Raw genomic sequence first — 21,524 nt, forward strand, 5'->3', positions numbered from 1 at the left:
ATCGATAAACTACAGAATTTACAGAATAGATACCTTTGAATCATCACTAACGCTCACTTCTTCGCAAGGCATAAATGCCTACATGATGATTTGAAAAATTGACACTATTACTAAGCATCTTGGCAAGCTTAACAGACAATTTTACCAAGCTGCGAACGATTGCAATGTTATGAATTATTTTAATGTATTCACCTATGAAATTCTCAATGAGGACCGCTATTTAAGACCCGTTACTTATTTCCCCGTTATACTGATGAGCTTTGTTATTACACTCTTTTGCGAAAAGATCGAAGCACGAAGAAGGACTCCATTTAACGCAAATATTTCAGATGCGTACAGGAAGTACGATGAGCACATGAATGATGAGTCATTCCGAAGAGCACATGAAACAAGTAGTGATATCCTAAACGTAATTAGACCACCAGCGGCCGAGCGGTAAAGTCGCTGAACACTGGTAGTTCGGTCCGAGGTTCGAATACCGCGAACGGGCTGGCTGCATGGGCGTTTTCGTGGTTTTTCCCATGTGTAACGTGTATACGAGCCAGTTTCCCTTAGAAAGTCCTCCACGAAGGTATCCCTCCCCTTAGGCCGATAGCCCTTGAGGCTTTGCCATAATCACACACACACACCCTAAACGTAATTAATGATAGGTGATATATTAGGAAATAAAACTTAACTTTACTTTTCTACTTTACTACATTTTTATTTTGGAACAAGCCTTTCCTTCACCTTCTCATTTCGCATCAACGTTTCCTGGAAGAATGTGTTTACAGGATTATAATATATGTAAATGAGGTAAAAACGAGTAAAAACGGATATCTTCGTGGCTCACTTGGAAACACAATTCGCGCCAAATGAATGGCCGCTTAATAATGATTTCGAGATCTCGACTCTGCTAAGCTTGAGAGACTGGTTTAATGCACCCACAGTAAGAAACCTGTATTTAAGCTGAAGTCTGATCACTTCAGTAGAAGAACGTATTTTGCCTTTCGGCCACGTTGTTGCTAGTATAAGCATACTGTTATACGGCCGTACTTGATATGTGATTATTAGTACGAGTGGGTGATGTCAAATAAGGGCCAAATTTGTTAGTTGATTCTGTGCAGCTTCGGCTGGTTGCGTTTTAGTACTACAATAGATTGATTTAATATTTTCTGTTCTGAATTAAAGCCCAATTGGAGGCATTTCGTAAGGGCCATCTGTTAAATTATTTTGAGTTGAAATGAAAAATCATGTAATCCTTCTCTAGACTTGTTACTTACAAGAACTCAACGAATAGTCGCTACACAGTTCTTAAATATTCTAGATCTCAAGCAACTGTTATTTAGCTAGGCCATTATAAGCTACTAAAATAGAAATTTGCACTCTTTACTTTAAGGAAACAGAAAATAGTAAAAATAAAAGTTAATTGCAAGACAAACACGTAAATGTGAAATTTAAAATAAGGCTATTAACTTTAAATTGGCGTAGATATTGAACAAACATCTGTAGGACTTAAGTGCACTTAAACATAAGTCTCTCCTATTCAAGGCAAACCTAGAAACGTGAAGAAGGACGTACGTCAGATAACTTGCAAAACCGACAGAAGTTCGCTAAAATCTACATCAAACTACGGGTTTTTTTTCCTATTAAAATCTAGGTAAACTTAAATTTTGCAGCATTACGCTACTAATATTAAAAGTGCTATTTTGAGGTCAAACTTGCATCCACGTAGCAATGTCACAAAACGTTTTATATAAAATTTAATATTTCCAGACACAAAGCTAAGATGATTAGTACACAGAATCTATTCACAATTAAAAATATTAGTTAGTAACGTTTACAGAATGCTTAAAGCTTAAATCCAGTGCAGTAAAATATCCAGTAAAACACTTTCTTGAATATTTTACTGTACATTAAGGAAAGTAAGAGGATTTCAACAGAGAAAAGCATATGTATTAATTTCAAATGTAAACTCATTACATAGTTAAATATTTTGCTTATAGATATTGTACACTTTCGCTACTAAATTAAAATGGAAATTTAGTTTTCATTCTCAGTAATAAGTTTTTGAAAAAAATCTGAAAGTACTCCCATTAAATTACAAATATATTTAGAAATTCAAATAAATCTAGTTGTACTTTAATACGTAATAGACTAAAATTATAAGGAGCCATAAAAATTTTGAGAAATTTTTGAATGCAAGACAATTTGAAAGCTTTAAAATTGCAGAACATTTGTAAAACTTTAAGCAATTCAAATCTTCACTTCTTCGTCAAGATAAATCTAAATAGATTCACTCAATGTTCTTACGAAAGCAACAATATTAAAAGAAATTTAAGGTTTATCTGATAGATAGAGTTTCAGAAAGCTGATTTTAGAACTGAATGTTGTAAAATCCGAATTTAAAAAACAAAAATATTACATAACGTGTAAGTCGTTGACACAGCTACCTTTCAAGTTTTGTAAATTTCCTCACACAATTTATGTTATGATTAGGTTCGAAATAATCATCATAAGAAATAGAGTTTTCATTCTTTCTTTCCCTTTGTCTTTCAAAATGTTTTCTTTCAAAGGACTGACTGAGTGTCCAGTTTCCGAAAAGTCGAGTTTCACGGAATAAGGGGTAGGTTTTTCAGAACTCTTTAATATTTAACCGTTTGACGTCGAACACCTAAATCCATGGTAATTTTGTTTACGCTTTCCTCTTTGTCCAGTTTCTCTAAGGCAAAATATGCAAGACTTATACGCCTGGATGTGAACTGAGGAATGATACTCGCAATAAACTAGTGTGAGTTTAGTTTGCAGTAAAATGCAATCATAAAACTTCAAACAAGTCTCTTAACGTTTCTCAACAATAGAAAATAACGTGAGCCAGCGGCCAGCCGCTACGGACTTTCTTCGGATCCTCAAAAGAAGCAAACAAGTATTACAGCGTATCTTGAAATTTGTTCATCAGTTCCAAGAATTTATGGTACAATGCGAAAACTGAAAACTGCAAAAATTGCAGAAAAAGAACACTCAAGTCTTTGAGCAGAACAGGAAAGGTATACGCACAATACATATAATTATATGTATTGTATGTAATATTTGCTCTGTTTGTCCTAAAGATATCCGAAAAAAGTTCTCGAGTTATACGGAATGTCAAGATATCAGGAATCGAGTTTGCGGGACTCTACTGTATTTTAAACTCATTGTTTGGGCTTTAAAAAATGATTTTGCGAATATTTCTGAGATCCTTAAAAAGTATTATTCCCTGAAGCTTTCAAAATTTTCATTCTGCAATTTTTTCTTTAAAACATATAATTGCACTCAGCTCCCTGCTGTTCAGTATAATTATACCAAAAAAATTTTTTTATGAATTTTGAATCCGCTCATGGATTCATTCAAAAGGCATGCCTTTGATCTCAGGTCTTTGAAAAGTTTCTTCATAGCCAATAAACCTGACTTTGAAAATGCATGATTTTATGTAATACGATATGTAATGGAGTTTTATGTAGTATGGGTGTAATATTATTCATAAAAATTGAGCATACTATACAGAAATAAAAGTCAATGAAGGCACTAAATTAAAATCTCTTCAAAAGAAATCATTTAATATGTGTCTAAAACAAGGAATTAGCTAAGTCTGTTTACAACGTTTACATTAATTTACTAACGGCTGATCCTTTAAATCTAAGCAATCTAAGCACTTTTGCAATAAAAATGTTTACCCTATATTTTAAGATTAAAAGTGAAAGATCAGTTTTTGGAAGGTTAATTGGGTTTAACTTTTATTAAAAGACAGGCCTGAATTCTTGAAAAATGCTCATATAACTTAACAATGCCGTTTTCTAGCAACGCCTAACGCGTATGCTTGAAAGTGCTGCAAGAGTTGGCACTGAAACGACTGGCAATGGTACATGTTAAGATCAAAAGTAACAAGGAATATCGGAGAGCATGGTAACTTTACTATACATTTTAAGTCTTTGAAAGGAGGTTGTAAATTTGAACAAATACACAAAAATTGCAGGTGAAACCTCACATCTCATAATTTTGCTTAGTATTAACACACGGCTATAGCTTAAAGAGAAATAAATTCACGGTAAGTCGAAGTGAAAAAAAGTAACATATTATTAACATCAAAAATAGATTTACAATAAATGTTTTAGGAAAATTAATTGAAATGCTACATATAGTAAACAAGCAACTAATATAATGCTGCACGAGTTAAATTATAAAAAGGAAGAAGAACTGAATGCGAGCTTTTCAACAGTTTGCTCTACACTAATTTACCTTGCAACATATGAATTTAATCTAGAGAGCAACTTAAAGCCGAAAACAGTTCTTTACAATTTCAGACTCTCACTTCATTATCATTCATAAAATGCTATGATTTGTCATGCTTAAAACGTAAGTTAGATTGAGTCCTAATCCTTCCATTATGGAATTTTCTTATTGCTGAATCATGAATTATGTACCACAGACAATATTTATTATTAGTAAAACTTAATACGATGAATCAGCGGAAAGATTTTGTGAAACATTATACCCACAGACATGTTTTAAAATAATGTTTCGCTGACGACATTGCTGACATGTTAAATAGCGAAGGAATTATTTATAACAGTCCGTTAAGTTTACTTCATGAATAAAATTTTCAAACTAAACCTTCTCAAATCACCCATTAGTATTTTATATTTACGAAATTTTCGGCTTAAAATGATTATTATTTTCTTCCTTTCTCTCGTTAAAAGCACTAATGTACGCTACTACATTTTACAGAGATTTCCCGGTTTTGTATCATATTATTGTTTCAAAACATCCATGCGAATTTTCTTAATACATTACGATTGCACAATTTATTCAAAAATACAGTTAGGTTAATGAAATATCACACGCAGAATTTACTGGTTATTAGAACTCAAGCATCTATTTTATATGTGTGCTTTCATCACTTTCATGAATGGCTCTTCAATAGCCGAGCGAATAAATCCATGAATACTGGTAGTTCAGTCTGTGATTCGAACCCCGGCGAACGCGCCGGCTGCATAGGCGTTTTTGTGGTTTGCTCCATATGCAACGTGTATACGTGCCAATTTTCCTTAGGAAGTCCTTCGAGAAGGCACCCCTTTCTTTAGAGAGATAGCCCTCAAGTGACATAATTAAATAAAAACCGAAACAAAATCATCACTTTGATATGTATAAAGCGAATACAAAATTTAAGCAGATTCTAAGACGACAGAGATGCAGGTGTAAATTGATCCGAACATTTCATGTAGCAGCAACCGTTTTTAGAGGTGAAAATGTCAATGAAAGAATGCTTTGAATGTAAAATTACTGTATTTTTAACTTAGAATCAGACGAAATTGTTTCCATAACTTAGCATCAGACGCAATTGTTTCCATATCAATGGTGATATCTTGACCATCTACACAATTAGTTGCATACTCAATCATAAATATTGCAGTATAAACATAAATACTACCCAGTTAAGTAGTATAAATATAAAACGGTAATATTACACAAAATAAGCATAACAAATAAACTCACCATATAGTAGAGCCATATGACATAAGTGCATACAAATACAAATGCACATTATATACGTTATATATCATTAATGGCTTTCCATAATCAAAGAAAAGAGTGACATACCATTGAGGAACTCACGACCTTAACTCAAGATCTGACGATCGCCTACACAGACTGCTCTTCCGACTCCAATCTGAGCAGAGGAGGAGCGGAAGTCTTTTTCATCGGACCAGACGGAGTGCAGAAATGTCACAGTATTCCTGTTGGGAAAATCGCCTCCAACTATACATGCGAGCTCGTCGCCATCAAAGTGCTCTGGAGATTTTTCTCTCTAAAGAAGACCAAGGCAGCTCCAAGGTCATCATCATCTTCTCTGACTGCAGATCAGCATTGTAAGCGATCCAGATGGGCAAATGTCATCTCAGTCATCAGATCATTGAGCTCACAAACAAAATCATTGTTACCCAAAGATTCTGCATCTTACAATGGATACCGGCTCATGTAAATATTTTTGGTAATGAGAAGGCCAATGAGCTTGCAAAGGCAACCCGTGATTCTTCTCAGCCATCCAACTGCCTAACCCTCATTGATGCCAATGCAGTTGCCAGCCAAAGCCTAATCGGCCAAGTTAAAGGAAACTCCATTCCGGAATTGAACTGTGACAGAGCCATATCGACTATCATAACCAGACTTAAGACAAATCACTTAAAAGGGATGAGGATTTCTGCAGACGGACAGCGTAGTTAAACTAACATTTGTCCTCATTGCCCAGATGTCATCCCACTGTCTCGCCATCCCATCTTCAGCTGCCCAGCAATCCAGGTCAGACTGTTTAACATCGGCATTGGAGACCCAATGGACCTACTTTATACTGATAGAGCTTCCGAGGTTGCAAAAGCTATATAATTGCACTTTGTCATAGACACGACATCATCAATGGCTTTCCAATAGCCGAGCGATTAAATCCATAAATACTGGTAGTTTGATCTGGGATTCGAACCCCAGCGAACGCACTGGCTGCTACAAAACATAAGGTTTTATTTAGGGATGTCTAAAAGTACATGAGCCATGTTTTATGATTACCAGTTATCTGAGAAATGAAATAATCTATTCTTATGGAGAAATGAAATGGTATACGCTTATTCTTTCGGTATTAACATTTGGAAATATTTTATAAGATTTCCCTCACCGTAATAGGTATTCTAATTGAATAACTGTAATTGATTTCATATGTAACTGTAATTGATTTCATATGTAACTCTAATTGATTTCATATGTAACTGTAACAGTATCCAACCCTTACTTGCTTCAGTAATTTCGAGAAACAGAAATTCCTGAAAATATCTCGGCAAAAGTACATAACTAGGTAAATATTTAAAATGAAACTACAATAATACCTTCTGTAAAGGATACCTCAGAATAAGGAAAACCTCTATTTGAGGAGTAATTCTGTTTGATCCCTGTCCCTTTGAATAGGGACCTTAATATTAACCTCTTATTAAGTGACACTGATATAAACGTTTCGAAAATAATATAGACGTTGAGAAATAAATAAGAATAGAAACACTCGAAATAAATAAGAATAAAAACAACGTGCAATCTTTGAAGTTTCAAAGGCAATTCCTTTTTTTTCAGAGGGGGGGGGATTCTCGTTATGAAGTCCTTCGGTGTGTTTTCAAATCTTTATCATTCATTAAACTAAAATTAAGTTACCACGTCTAAACGTATTAGTAACAAGATAAACGCGCAAATTAAGGTTCAAGTAGATCTAAAACTACTAATTTTTTCTGGGCCACGTTAAGAAAACAATTCCACCTAGAGATTCCTGAATAAGAAGAGATAATTGGAAAACTAATTACGCTCTTTCGCAATCGATGGTCGGGATAAAAGTTATAATTAGTAACTGTTTGAGATTTGATGTTCCGAAGCTGGAAAATAAAGTGTTTTACAACGCAAGGATTCCATAATGTGCTTATAAACACTTGCTTTTCTGCAAAGAAGTAGAACCCTAATGCGGGTGGTTCGGACGGAAATCGATTTATCTAAATCTTGTTTGTTGAGGAAGCTCGTATTTGAATTTAAGCATGATTAACTGTTAATGTGGCATTTAATAATGCTGTTACATAGAAACACATATAAAGGACACAATGTGTCCCTTGGAATACAATATATTTAATTCAAACGTAGCGATCATAGAATGCTTTCGAATTAGCTAATATATTCTAGACAAGAGATACTAAGTTTGGTTCTTAAATATAGTAATGGATTCTGTTTTTCTGTCCATATAAAATATAATATCTCTGGGAACTTATATTTTATCTTGAGAGAACATTAAACTCCAAACAATGTAGAAACTAATTTCATTACTGAAGTCTCGTGAATTAGGAGCAATCCTGATTAAAATAATATGCCAGAATTTAAAAAAAATTGTGCATTTATTAATGCAATTAATTAATTAAAAATTATGCATTAGCTCATAGCCTAGGACTTCTATTCCAATTGCAAGAGCAAAGTGTAGTGTCATATAATCTGCTATGATATCTAAGATCATGGCAGAATTTGATGTATTGTGAATATGAGAAAATGGCAAAAACAATTTGCTTCGACAGTTTGATGATATTAAATTCATTCACGAAAATGCAAAGACGGTTTTTTAAGACGTAAATATTGTATTATTAGTCCACCACTCCAGATCAACTCAGCAGATGTACTACTCCTTAAATGAAAATTAAATTACTGACTGATAAATAAAGAAAACACAGTATTAATTTCTAAACTAGAGAAAGAATCATTTTCTTCTAAAAGAGTTTTAAGAATAAAACGTATTTCAGTTTCAAATGTTCACTTCACAAACTAATCATAAAAAAAATTTTAGTGTGTTGAATCTCAGCATCACACTATCTATTATCCCAAGCACTAAAAGCATATTCTTATACTTCTTACTGTAGAATTAGATTCGAAGATATATCGATAAATGTACGTACTAGAAGTAAATTCTTGTACCTGCTAACGTAGAGGAAAAGTCTTCTGAAATAACAATCAAAAGAATTCATTTGAAACAAATAAATATAAACTATCGAATTTTCAGGAAACATTGACATTACTTACAGCAAAAACAACTTACTTCGAATTTTAGTTTATAATGTAACATATTAGATCTTGTGGACGGAATCGTTATTTGGCCTCAGTTGAGATATTAATTTCAAATAAGTCATACAATTGATTCATAGTCATATAATTGATTTTAAACTTTGAGTTTCGTATTTTATGAAATGCGCTTCATTTCATTTACTTTATCTCATGCATACCAGAGAAACAGAAAGCTAAGAACACTTGCTTATGCATGCAATTATTATAAATGAAATTGCAGGTTTAATATGAGTAAAAGTTTGCCCAAAATTTCAGCATTTTGCAGAGTTTCAGTTTCTAATCTCTCTTTGTCCAAATTATCAAAAATACATTTATCATAATTAAAACTTTAAAAGTAAAAAACATATAGCACGGAAAAATGCTTGAATTATACTTCATTTTACTCTACAGTTATGCGTAGTGAATGAGTTTGTCTAAATTGTTTTTAACAGAACGTTTACAGTTATGATATTTTTATTTTGATGTTCATTTACTTTCCTTTAAAATTGCTTATATGAAATAAGAATGGTTAAATTGAAATTCGAAGTAAAAAACATTTGAGCTAGAAATTTGAAATGCAAAACATTTGAAAATACCAGAATATATATAGACATATTATTATTCATACATACATGCATACATAATCAACATAAATGTATACTTTCATTCTTTTCACCACGACGGAACAGCCGGCCCTTTGGATTAGGCGCTCTCCAGCAGTCTGGATCCCGTCGATGGAATTAAAACAAAAAAACTACTGCTTATTATTACGTTTACCGGGAAACGACTACGTAAAGTGAGGAACACTGAAAGAACACTTTTCTCCAAGGCGAAACTGCTGATGACCACTTTTCCGGAGCACTGCAAAGTTTCTGTTGTGTGCAAGGAATTAGGAATTACTGATATGGTCGAGAACAATACGTTCATAATTGTAATGCGTATTGGCAGTTATACAATTGAATTTAAAAACAAATTGATGCTTTAGAAAGCACTGCATTACCAAGAGCTTTGAAGAAATATATATATTGTTCAAAATATGAATGTCTAAAAAAGATGTGCAGAGGTAATTTAATAGGTAATGCATTTATAAAATCTGAAATATGAATATTAGGCCAAGTATAAAACATGGAGCATTGTTTCATATTTTAACAATTCAGTGATACATATATATATATATATTCGCAAGTGTAAACTCCACCGAGTAAAAAATCCATCGTAAGATAATCGCTGAAATTTATTCAAATAAATGAATTTTCGAACGAATACTGTATCTGGATCTGCTATCGTCTGGTAATATATGTACACCTTATCTCAAAATTAATACTAAAAATATCATGCTGGAAATAAAATTTCAGAACGATTATATGCTAATTTCAATCTGAATTATATATTTTTTTTATATTTGCAGAGAAACAATACAACACTCTCAATTTTTTCTAAGCTTTTAACGTAACTAATATCAAAATTATCTGTAAATTAAATCTTTGAATCGCAAAATGGAGAATAGTTAATTGATTTTCAATTTCAAGTCTTGACTTAAACTTCCCTGTTGTATTTAAAATATAATCCTAAAATGGCTTTGACCAAATTACTGTTACCCCAAGTTTACTAACTCAGTTCATATCTTCAAATTTTAATTAATGCTTTATTATGCAAATCATGTCCTAATGCATGAATTTTGATTGCCAGATTACCAGTGTCTGCTCAGAGTAACGTTTAGGTCATTTGAACTGTTCTAGCTCGACATGAGTCGTGATGAATTTAACTAATGAGAGATTAAAGATTCCTCGTGGACACTGTAAATTCTCTGCGTATTCGTCTGCTCGCAGCAAATGCAGAATAACTCTATTCCTTCTGACTTCAAATTTTGCTACGCGTCAAGCAAATATAAGCGCATTAGAAGTTTTTCCGCTTGAGTACTTTAAAAGTAATAACACAGGAAGTTTTTATGCTGTCCGGAAGCAAAAATTAAATGTTATAAATATACCAATTTTGTGTGTCTAGATTTGTGTGTCTTGATGCCGATGGATGTCAATTTCTACTTTATGAGAAGCTTGGTGTATTTTTGATATATGCAGTTCTCTTTGTAATTTTATGTGTTAGTTGTGCAATTTGTTTTGAATTTAGACTGATGGTCTAAATGTGACGTGCTTTTAAACATCCCCAGGCCTCATCTCCCACCTCTTTTTAGTTAACTCGATTTTAAACTTCAATTGCATGTAGCGAAAACCTTGTATTAAGTGTAAGAAGACAGCAAGGTAACAGTAAAGGGTTTTGGTTTTTGAACTATAACAAACGAAAGATCTTGTAACTAAATAAAAATTGAAATGGGAGGTGATAATGTCCACCGTTCCGAAGAAATTAAAAAAGAAGTAGAGATATAAGTAAGATGACTGTAGGACAAGTGCACTAGAAGATCATTTAGATCAGTTAATTGCAAATTTAGAATAACCCTGAACATTTGAATTCATACCAGCAAATTTTAGAAGGTTATATACAGCAAAACGTTGTTTAAATAATTACAGGCCCTCTCGGTATTGAATCTCAAGTCATATTTTATTTGCCTCCCAGAGAATTCGTTCACAGTGATCGACCACCAATAAATTATGCATCGCATTCGACGTTTCTTCACATAGATCTTGTGAAATTTTATTGAAAACTGCTTACTTAATGGTCCAAACTTGTATCTTGACATTTTCGTACTACTGTTAGCCTTTATTCCTCGTCCTGTAGCCTTTAAAAGTAACATAAAGCAGGCTTCAGTACAAATAGAAGTAGGTGAGAAAGACAGAGATGCAGCTCATATCTATGTACTTAAAACCCATCAGTTGATTTCCAAAATTTCGTAACTTGATTCACGAAAGATTCACTCGAGGGCTTTCGGTGTAAAAAGCAGATTATTTTTATTAATTGCAAACACCAAGCACTATTTGAAACAGCATGCTGAAATATATTCACCCATTTCTGAATTTTTAAATGATCATATTTACATGAACACCAATATATTGAACACGCTTACAATATGAAATCTGGAGTATATCAGCATTTTTAAGATATTCTAATACGAGTTTACGTAAATGGCACATCAGTTTCCGAGAATTGCGCGAATCGTGGATTAAAGGATGTATTGAATCCGAAGAATCTCCTCAAGTTTCAGAAGCAATAGACCCTCCGTTGAAAGTGCTAGGAGTTGCTTGGGATAACCAGAAGGATTTGCTTTCTTTTTTCATGCTACAAATTTTATAATTTTTTTTTCAAAACAAATTAGTAATACTAAACGTTTCGACTTAAAAGGAGCTGGACGGGTCCTGTATATTTAATATTATCTTTTGTATTTAGAGTCAGAAACATATTACAACAAATTTAAACACATGCTTTATATTAGCATGATGAGTTACCACAAAATTTATATTCTTAATGGGAACATGCTACAACGAACTTTTCAGTTTGAGAAAAATCGCTGTTCTTAATTATTATTATTTTGTGCAGATTATTTTGTATCATATTATTTTTGTACAGTTTGTAGCAGTAATGCGAAAAGATTGAGATGCACTGTTAGTCTGATGCAAGCAAAAACGCCTGAGGTACACTAACGTATTTGCATGTGATTTCTAGTGATGAAAACATATTTACAGTTTTCAAGACAAGAGTAGCTTTTTTGAAGTCGCTCACTTTACCCAGATTGGCTTATATGGGAGCTCTTTTGTTACCTAAATTAAGTATTAGCATCGTTAAAGTTTTGAATTTATGGTTTCTGGACGGATTATAAATTGCACTATTCTGAATAAAAGATGCTGCAAAGAAATTTAAGCTTTTCGTTGAAAATCGTAGTGAAGGATTAAAACATCTAACATTGCTTACAAATTGGCTCTAATGCCCCGAAAAGTGTAACCAAGCTGACCCTGCGTAAGGTGGAACTAAACGTCAAGAGTTGAAAAATAATTCTATTCGGTTTCAAGAATTGGAATGAGTTAGCATGATATCTAAATTTTGACCCAGACAAAACTGAGAAGAACATATCGTCGGGGAAGAATTAGAATACATTGAGAAGAATAAAGATGTTCATTAGTTTGAGTACATGGTAATTGAAGGAAGGCTGACAAACATCTCAAAATATAGAAGTTTAATGAAATTGTTAAGAATAACTGGTTGGATGAAGCGATTCTTTGGTAAAATTAAGAAAACAAATCATTTCACAGGCCTTTTACCAGCTGAAATATTCGAAGATGCTGAAAAACTATTTGATTCGATCTGAACAAAAGCGACTTTATAATGACTTTATAAAGCGACTAATAAAATGAGGTTATTGAAAAAAACCAAAGTTGGGAAAAATCAACTTTTTAACCCTTGAGAGAGATACTGAGAGCAGATAAAAGATTAAAGCATTCTAGTTTGTCACACGATGAAAAATATCTCATAATTCTTCTAAGAGACGTTTTATAGAGTAAGTTGAAAGTAGAATACATATACTAAGTTATATACTAGGTTGAGAATCAAATATATATACTAAGTTCTATACTAAGGTGAGAATCAAATATATATACTAAGTTCTATAGTTGAGAGTTAGAATGATGTTTGCGAGACCATAGTAACAACTTTAGCTTGAATTCGTAGATATTTTTGGATCCCAAAAGGGCGTCAGATTGTTAGGAAAATGAGAAACAAGTGATTTATCTGTAAAAAATATTCAATGAAACCAGCTAAACAGACCAGTCAGCAGCTACTAAAGGATAGCATCAATGAGATCCTCCCATACTACTTTTGTAGCATCGATTTTGTTTTTCCGATTTACGTAAAATCGTCGACGGGAGTCAAAAATCTTTTACCATTGCTTACTGCCTTATAATTAGGGCCATACTCTGGAGCTCGTGCCAAATCTCTGTAAGGTTCATCCTTAATGGCATTCAAAAGATTCTTTTCTTGCAGAGGCAACTGGCGAATAGTTTATTCGGACACCGCAAAGAAATTTTAATGAAAGAATCAATTAGAAATTTATAATAGATGGTGGAGCTTGATGTGAAGGCCTTCTACAAGAGATTAGTAAAATATGTGAAAAAATGTCTGAGAAAAATTCTCGGTAATGCTTTAATATCATTTACTGTCAACGGTTTTAAGAGAATTAGAAGTTGTTTTGAATTTCCGTCTGTTGATTTGTGCACTGTGATCACGAAGCAACTTTACCACTGCAATCGGTCGAGCGAAAAGATTCTGCTCTATCACTTTTCACTCCATTATTAAAGATGGTTCGATTAAATCCCCTCTGATCAAAAGGAAGATTATTCAAGACTTAGCGTTTGGGTTTTGAAACAATTGTGGTTTGGTTTGTTAATTACAGCAAAGCACTCGAGGGTTGTCTGCCTAAGGGAAGGGATGTCTTCGTGCAGGACTTTCTGAGGGAAACTGGCTCGTATACACGTTACACATGGGGAAAACCATGCAAACGCCCATGCAGCCAGATCGTTCGCGGGATTCGAACCTCGGGCCGAACTACCAGTGTTCAGGGACTTTACCGCTCGGCCGCTGGTGGGCCTACTTCCTAAGGGAAACTGACCCTTGTATGCATTAAACATAGTAAAAAGCAAGAAAACGACCAAGCGGCCAACATTTTTGCTGTGATTTGAACCCCGGATCGAGCTACCACTGTTAAGCTAAATGGTGGTACTCCAAACAATTACGGACTACGAAGGAAAAAGTATGTAATAGATTTTCGACCATTTAACTTGTTAAAGAATCCTGACTCATGTGATCATTTAAAAAAATGATGATTTTGTTCCGATAAAAAGTAACAAATAAGTGCAAACTTCTATGCAGTTGTGGCACAGGTTGTCCTGGTGGCGATGGCGAAGTTCGTTTCTGTGAACTAATAACAGCTGATTGAACAATAACAAAAAAGCTTCTGTATCCATTAGAATTTTAAAAAAAAGTATTATTTATTATTGGCTACTAATTCTATACATATTTTTTTCATGCAGTTGTTTATTTCTTTTGCTAATCTTAGTTCACGTAATTATAAATAGTTTAGATTTCCCGAATTTGCGTCCGAAAATATATATGATATTAACATTCATTTTTATAAAATTTAGAAGAATTGTGTAATAATTATATATTAGAATATCCATTAGTTGATTTGATTGTAAAAATTGTTAATTGAAAATTTTTAATGTATATTTTTTTACTTGATTGAAATTTATTTAATGATTTAATTGATTTATAATTTGATGCAAATGTAATAATTGTTAAACTGATTTGAACTCCTGACAGAGTTTAGGTGGGGAGAGTGTGGAAAGTTTTTTGAATTTGGATTAATAGCGCAGGGTAGCGCATTAGATGTGATGTGCCTTGTCACTTACCCAGACTCTCCACCGTTCTTCCTTTTTCTAGGTAGATCTATTTTAGATTTCATTTGAATTGGAACAACTAAATTTCTCTAATTTAGTTCGTCGCTTTGTCTGTTATAATGTTTCGATTTGGTTCGATTATTTACATGGGTGAACCACTTGATGAAAGTATTTAAGGATTATATAAAATACTAAAATATTAAGCTTCTTTTTCGTTTTAATAATTCGATATCGGTGTTCGTAATTTCCTGAATAAGTTACAGAATTTCTATGTTATCTGTTTATTCTTGAGTGTCTTGCTTACTTGAGGTTATTATTTAGATAACCCTTGCAGATATTTAGATAATACTTGTGGGACGCGCCTTTTTAAGTACGAACTCAAAGAATGTAAATGAGAGAAGTGGTGCACCGCCATGTATGATACGTTCCTTACCATAACTGTTGTATATCATTAGTGAACTATTGATTTTTAACGAGTGTGTCTTAAAGAGAAAGAGAGCTATTGGAATCTACGCTAGTCTCTGCAGTTTGAGATTCGAAAAACAAACTGTAAAACTCTTCAGCACCTGAGGCCCAACAGTGTCCGAGTGTCGAATCACGCGAACGGCTGCATGGGCTGCCCGGGAAGTGTAATGGCAAACCGCACATTAAGTTGATCAATGTTAAACGAAATTCGTTTACTGCGCATGCCCAGGATAGGTTAGGTTAGGCTATTTAATTACGGCAAGGCCTCGAGGGCTATCTGCCTAAGGGGAGGGATGCCTTCGTGGAGAGCTTTCTAAGGGAAACTGGCTCGTATACACGTTACACATGTCGAAAACCACGAAAACACCCATGCAACCAGCCCGTTCGCATATGGCCAGAATAGAAGTTGGCTCAATTACAACTGTAGCTCAATTTTAAGAGAAGATAAATACGGTATACGGCTGATATTGTGTTTATCTGGGCGTAAACATTTCGGGGTTTTAAAACTTGCCAGGTTGTAAGTTGCTTTATTACTTGCACGAAGATTGCCTTCGTGCAAGTAATAAAGCATTATAATAAGTATTAATAAGCATCGTGCGAGTAATAAAGCATAAATAATCGATTCTTATGATCTTGCACGAAGGCATTTTTCCCCTCAGGCAGATAGCCCTCGAGGTTTTCCATAATCACATACACCAACTTTAGCAACTGAGGCTAATCATGAAAGAAAGTCGAAGAAAATTAACTATGATATTTCTTTGCATCCTACGGGGCTCTTGGGCAAATGTCTCGGTAATTACAGAATGTAACGAGATGTAGTTTCATACACCCTTTTGCCAATGCTAAATCCGCAAGAACAGCCATTGGAAGAAATACATTGCAGACGTTAGTGAAAAAATAATGCCAATACATACATACATAAAAGACAATACAGAAAATTTCGCAATCTCTTTTTATTCTGAGTTCGATACTCCCTCCAGCTTTGATTTCATCCATCGATTTAATTGTAATTTTAAATATCTGTTGTTTACTTTGTTTACTAACAAGAAGGCATGAAGAATATCACAAACATTCTCTGATATATTTATTTAGTATAGTATAAATATTACATGTGAAAAAATACCGAATTTATTGTTAAATGCTTTTGGCCGAAAGTATTTTAATCACTTTACAAAATTTGTTCCCCCTTCCTCGCTGAAACCAATCGCCTAGCCCTTTACTAATTTTCTTCGAGGTCTTCGGTTTTATATCTTTATTTTTACTTTCATTTTCTTGCCCATATATATTTCAATATACAGTTTCAGCGCGCTGAAATAAAAACGAATACCGCAATAAACGAGTCATATAAATACTTTGGCTTCTCGATAGCGTAGAAAGTCGGATTTACACTATACCATCATGCAACAATCTATAAAGCAATAAAGTTGCTTGACTTTTCTACTTCTCATCTGTATGCTGGCTAGAAAATAACATATACATTGATATCTAAGAAAATGCTTTGCGCTTAAAATTTGCCTCTAATAGACATCTTAGTTTTCTTCTTTCTTGGCTTTCAACATATTTCAACGTATCTTTCGTTTTTCTTTTTACATTAGAATGAAATGAGTGTCAACGTTTTCTCCTTGCAGCTGAAACATTTTTAAACTAATTACATGTCTACTATGAATATAAAATCAGTGAGCAATTTTGAAATATTGCGATAATTATCATTAAATACATGAAATTAAATAAAAAGGTTTAAACATGCGGAAAAGCAAATAATTAAAAAGTTGGAATGATGGACAGTTTTACAGAGCACAAAATTAAACAACTCTATTTTAAAGGGTTTAATAATTAATACATTAGACAGCTACCAATGAAGATATTACTATCTGATGACAGGGATCAATATAAAACTGTTATCGATGCGCCTTTTCGTACTATATTTGTGGTTAGCGGAGATTGACTGCTGGCTTGGAACCAAAACTGTGGACTCGACTTCCGTTAACGGCTTGGTTGTACGTATGCCTTCAAACTCTTTTGCGCGTGTAATCACGGTCTACACCATGTGGCATACCCCAGGAAAAAAATGGTTAGTGATGAAATGACTGAACGTCCGATGAGTTCTGCCATTCTTAAACCATTAAGTTTTTTCCATTAACTGGTGAAGGAAACATTATTACTGGTGTCAGAAATGTTAACTGATTGTCGTAATAATAACACAATAACAGTAAAATGTTTGAAATTCACTAATAAGATATCCAAAATGAGACACATCTATGCGAATCTAACTCCAACATGCGAAACGTTTATTAAACGGCGCCAATCGAATGTCTGAGTACAGGATTGCTGCTATAAATCTTTCATTTGTAAAAAGAGTGAAATATATTCGGAATTTAGCAAAAATAAAGAGAGAAAAAGGCCATATCTCTGTGTTACCCAGTTAAGGTAATATAAAATGTCACATATCTAAGCTTTGCTTAATGTAGTGTCTTAAATTGATTCCCATTTTTGTTAAAAATCTAGCTTATAATTTTTTTTTGTTTTTGTAAAAAGAGTTAAATATATTAGGAATTTACCAAAAATAAAGAGACAAAAAGACATATCTCTGTGGTACTCGGTTAAGGTGATATGAAATGTCCGATCTCTAAGCTTTGCTTCATATAGTGTCTTAAATTGATTCCCATTTTTGTTAAAAAAATCTAGCTTTGCGGAGAAAAATTACCAATTGCATGCACTTTTCGTTTTTTCTTCCTTCTTTTTAAAGGCGACAAAACTGAAAAATATATGGCTGTAAAGGCAGACATCATATTCATGACGCACTTCAGCATACTCGTTTTTATACTTATTTCAGCAACAGTGAAGCATTATTATTTAGATAAAAAATTATTTCTCGAGCACAATAGAATCTCTTCATCTTTTACCATTGTGCTGTCTGACGAAGAAGAGCGGATAGCGGTGACGAAAAGAGATTACTTACGGTGTGCTTTAAGGTTTGTGTTTTCCGTTGCCCATCCAGGAAAGAAACTAGAAAGAAAATATACTTTTCAGCGAAGGATTATGTCTCATGCTATCACAGTACGTGTCAACAAGGTTTGCATTTATCCTCTTCCATTTTTGAAACCGTAAAAAAGTGACGAAATATTTCCAACAAATATAGACTTTTTATATCGCGTTTTCTGTCACTGTTTTCTTCAAATTGTTCCCAAATCTGGATTTAGCAAAATCCTATTTTATGCCTCATGTAATCTATTTCAGAAACAGGCTGGAATTTGTGAATTGATACATTTTTTAGGAGAAGGATTAGCACATAAAAAGAACAACTTATTTTCAAATAATTTCATTCCGTTAAGAGAAAGCTTTATAGTTATAATGCTAAGTCTTCAGTGTCTCTGGATTACATTTAAACTTCTAGTGAAAGTGAAAATAAAGTAAAGGTGTTTTTGATTCATTTGTGTTCATCTGAGAAATTGCTTTAGTTTCGATTTATAAATGGGCTGGATTTTCTTTAATTAAAGTACGCTAGGACTATATGCCTACTTTTATCATAATGTGGATGAATAATTATTCTGATTTGAAAGCAAAGGGTATATTCTACTCCTTTATCATTATAATTACCTATTCCGGCTGAAACAATATACTCTTCTCCCGAAGTCTGCATAACAGATGTTCATGCCTTATTTGGATTCAAGTCAAATCAAATATGATGAGAAGAGGTGAGTCATCATTGATCAGGTATCATCTAAGGCGGGTGCACACATATAGTGCAGGTTGATTTTATTTACTGGATTACAGATAACTCAGGACATATTTTACTTCAGGACACTATTTAAATTCTTTAATAATTTCAGGATGCTAGCTGAAATGAGAATTTTATAATGATATGTGTTCACATAAGATTTTTGTTCCTAATTTTGTAATCTGACTTCATATTTCTTTCTTTGCTGAATAGAAAAGCAAAGAACGAAATAATACAAGTACTTGTACTATTTTCAAAAATTACATTCGATGCAACAGTAGCTGTAACCGAAATTATGGTTTTTAAGAATGTCGTTTTTTGCGGCGATTATTCTTGCTGGCGTTGGAAGGAGACTTCAGCACTATACAGGTAAGAGTACGAGTTAGTAGTAGACTGGTGAGAGAAATTATCTTTGAGAAGTCACAAGATGCAAATGAGACTCTGTTCACCTTTTCTTCGGGCACTGTAACAAAACATATGTGCGGTGCCTAATTATAATTGCTGCGTGGTTACAACTGGTTCAGAAAACGTTGTGAAGACTGTGATTGACCAGTTAAATGACGCATGGTGGCAGAAGATAGCGTTTAACTAATAAATATGTCTGGAGGTTGATAGGAAACATTCGTTTTGATAAACGAGAATATTTGTACGCTAGTTTTGGCTTGGTTTGATTAAATGAAGAGTTTAATAAAAATGAAGAAATGAAAACTGTATGAGGGTGATACTAGCAGAATGGTGTGCAGTTTTTTTCCAGATGGGAAAAGATGATTTATTGGATATTGCATAAAACGACAGAAAAATAAAGGTTCTTGCCGTACACTGGATGCAGTTTACAGATGTTTAAGAAATGACTGAGCGATAAATGTTCCTGCTCTATAGGAAAGAAGTGTTCCGGTATTACAGATACTTAAGTAAGGGCTGAGAGATAAAGGGTCTGGTTCCAATTAATGATAAACGATATTACGGGTGTAATGTTCCTCTTTACAAGGTACTTTAAAGGGAATGTTCCGAATTGTGACTTACCTAGCTATATTGAATAACGACAATTACTGGAAGGTATATAAGATTAACGTTACATAGAAGGGCCAGGTATAATTATAGTTGCCTATAGGGATAAACTCCAGTTATTCAATTACGGTACCAATTACAGTTAAACCTGGACTGAGCGCAAAATATCGTCAAGTTTGTCGTAGAAGTAAATAGCCAAATCTATCGCCAGATTTGCGAAATCTTGCCATTTAGCGAGCTATTTTACAGCATGCAGTTCATGTTTCATTATGAAAAAACTATTCTATATCTTCACATATAATGTCACTAAAATTATTTTCACATATAAAAAATTCAGAAAAATAAGCGTTTACTATTGTTAAATATAGATGTAATTTATAAAAGTTATAGGCACCATTAATAAATGTAAATATTTCTCATTGAATATTACTAGTGTTAATCTAGTCATATACAATATATACCTAACAAGGTATTAAGTGTAGACACAGTTATCATTTCAAATATAGAAGTAACATAATATAACAATAACCAAGAAATCTATTTTAAAATTTTGCGTTGTGAATATAAAGAGCAACTTAAACCCAGTATTGAAGTTACAATGAGTCCACTGTTTTAAATGTAAATAATTTAAGTTATTGTTATTGAGTTAAAGTAAATATCAAACATTTATTGCGGGTAAAACATAAGAGATCTTACAAAAAGTTACATTTTAGTTTAAATTCGTAAAAAAAATTAAAAGTTAAAAACCAAACTTCACTTTAAAAGACATAAAAAGGTTAACACTACCAAACTAAAGTTTCAAAGTTAACGAATTACAGCTTAAAAAATAACTTGCAAGAATTACTTTAGCTGAACAAATAAAATCAAATTAATAAAATTAAATTGCCGACAAAATCAAAACTGAATTAAAAGCTATAAATAACTGATAATCAAAATTAAGAAACAATATTACGTAACACTATGACTTGTATTGATGAACACTTTCTAGTTACAGAACTAAACTCATAAGGAAATCAAATTCGCAGAAAACTTAGTTAAGAATCGCTGTAAACCTTCACTGCGAATTAATTCCAAAACGACAAGCCACCTACATGTTTAGCCTCATATATATATATATATATATAAGCTAAACTCCAAGAAGCTTCCAGTAGATTCCAAGAATTCTCGAAAGATCGAAAAAGAACCGGAAGCTTCTCAAATATGCAGTTATAACTAAAGACCAAGCATCATTTACTAAAGAACACAATGAATTGAGTTTGCAGAAATTCCATCTTGAAAATGTAATTTATAGAGTTCTGTTTTTGAATCTTGCTTCTATCTATATTTTTATCTAATCTATATTTTTCAATTCCGTTTCTATTTTATTTTCCTAG

The sequence above is a fragment of the Stegodyphus dumicola genome, chromosome 1 (assembly GCF_044657685.1).
Source record: "Stegodyphus dumicola isolate Sdum_Otavi_A_Nest chromosome 1, ASM4465768v1".
Taxonomy (NCBI): Eukaryota; Metazoa; Arthropoda; class Arachnida; order Araneae; family Eresidae; genus Stegodyphus; species Stegodyphus dumicola.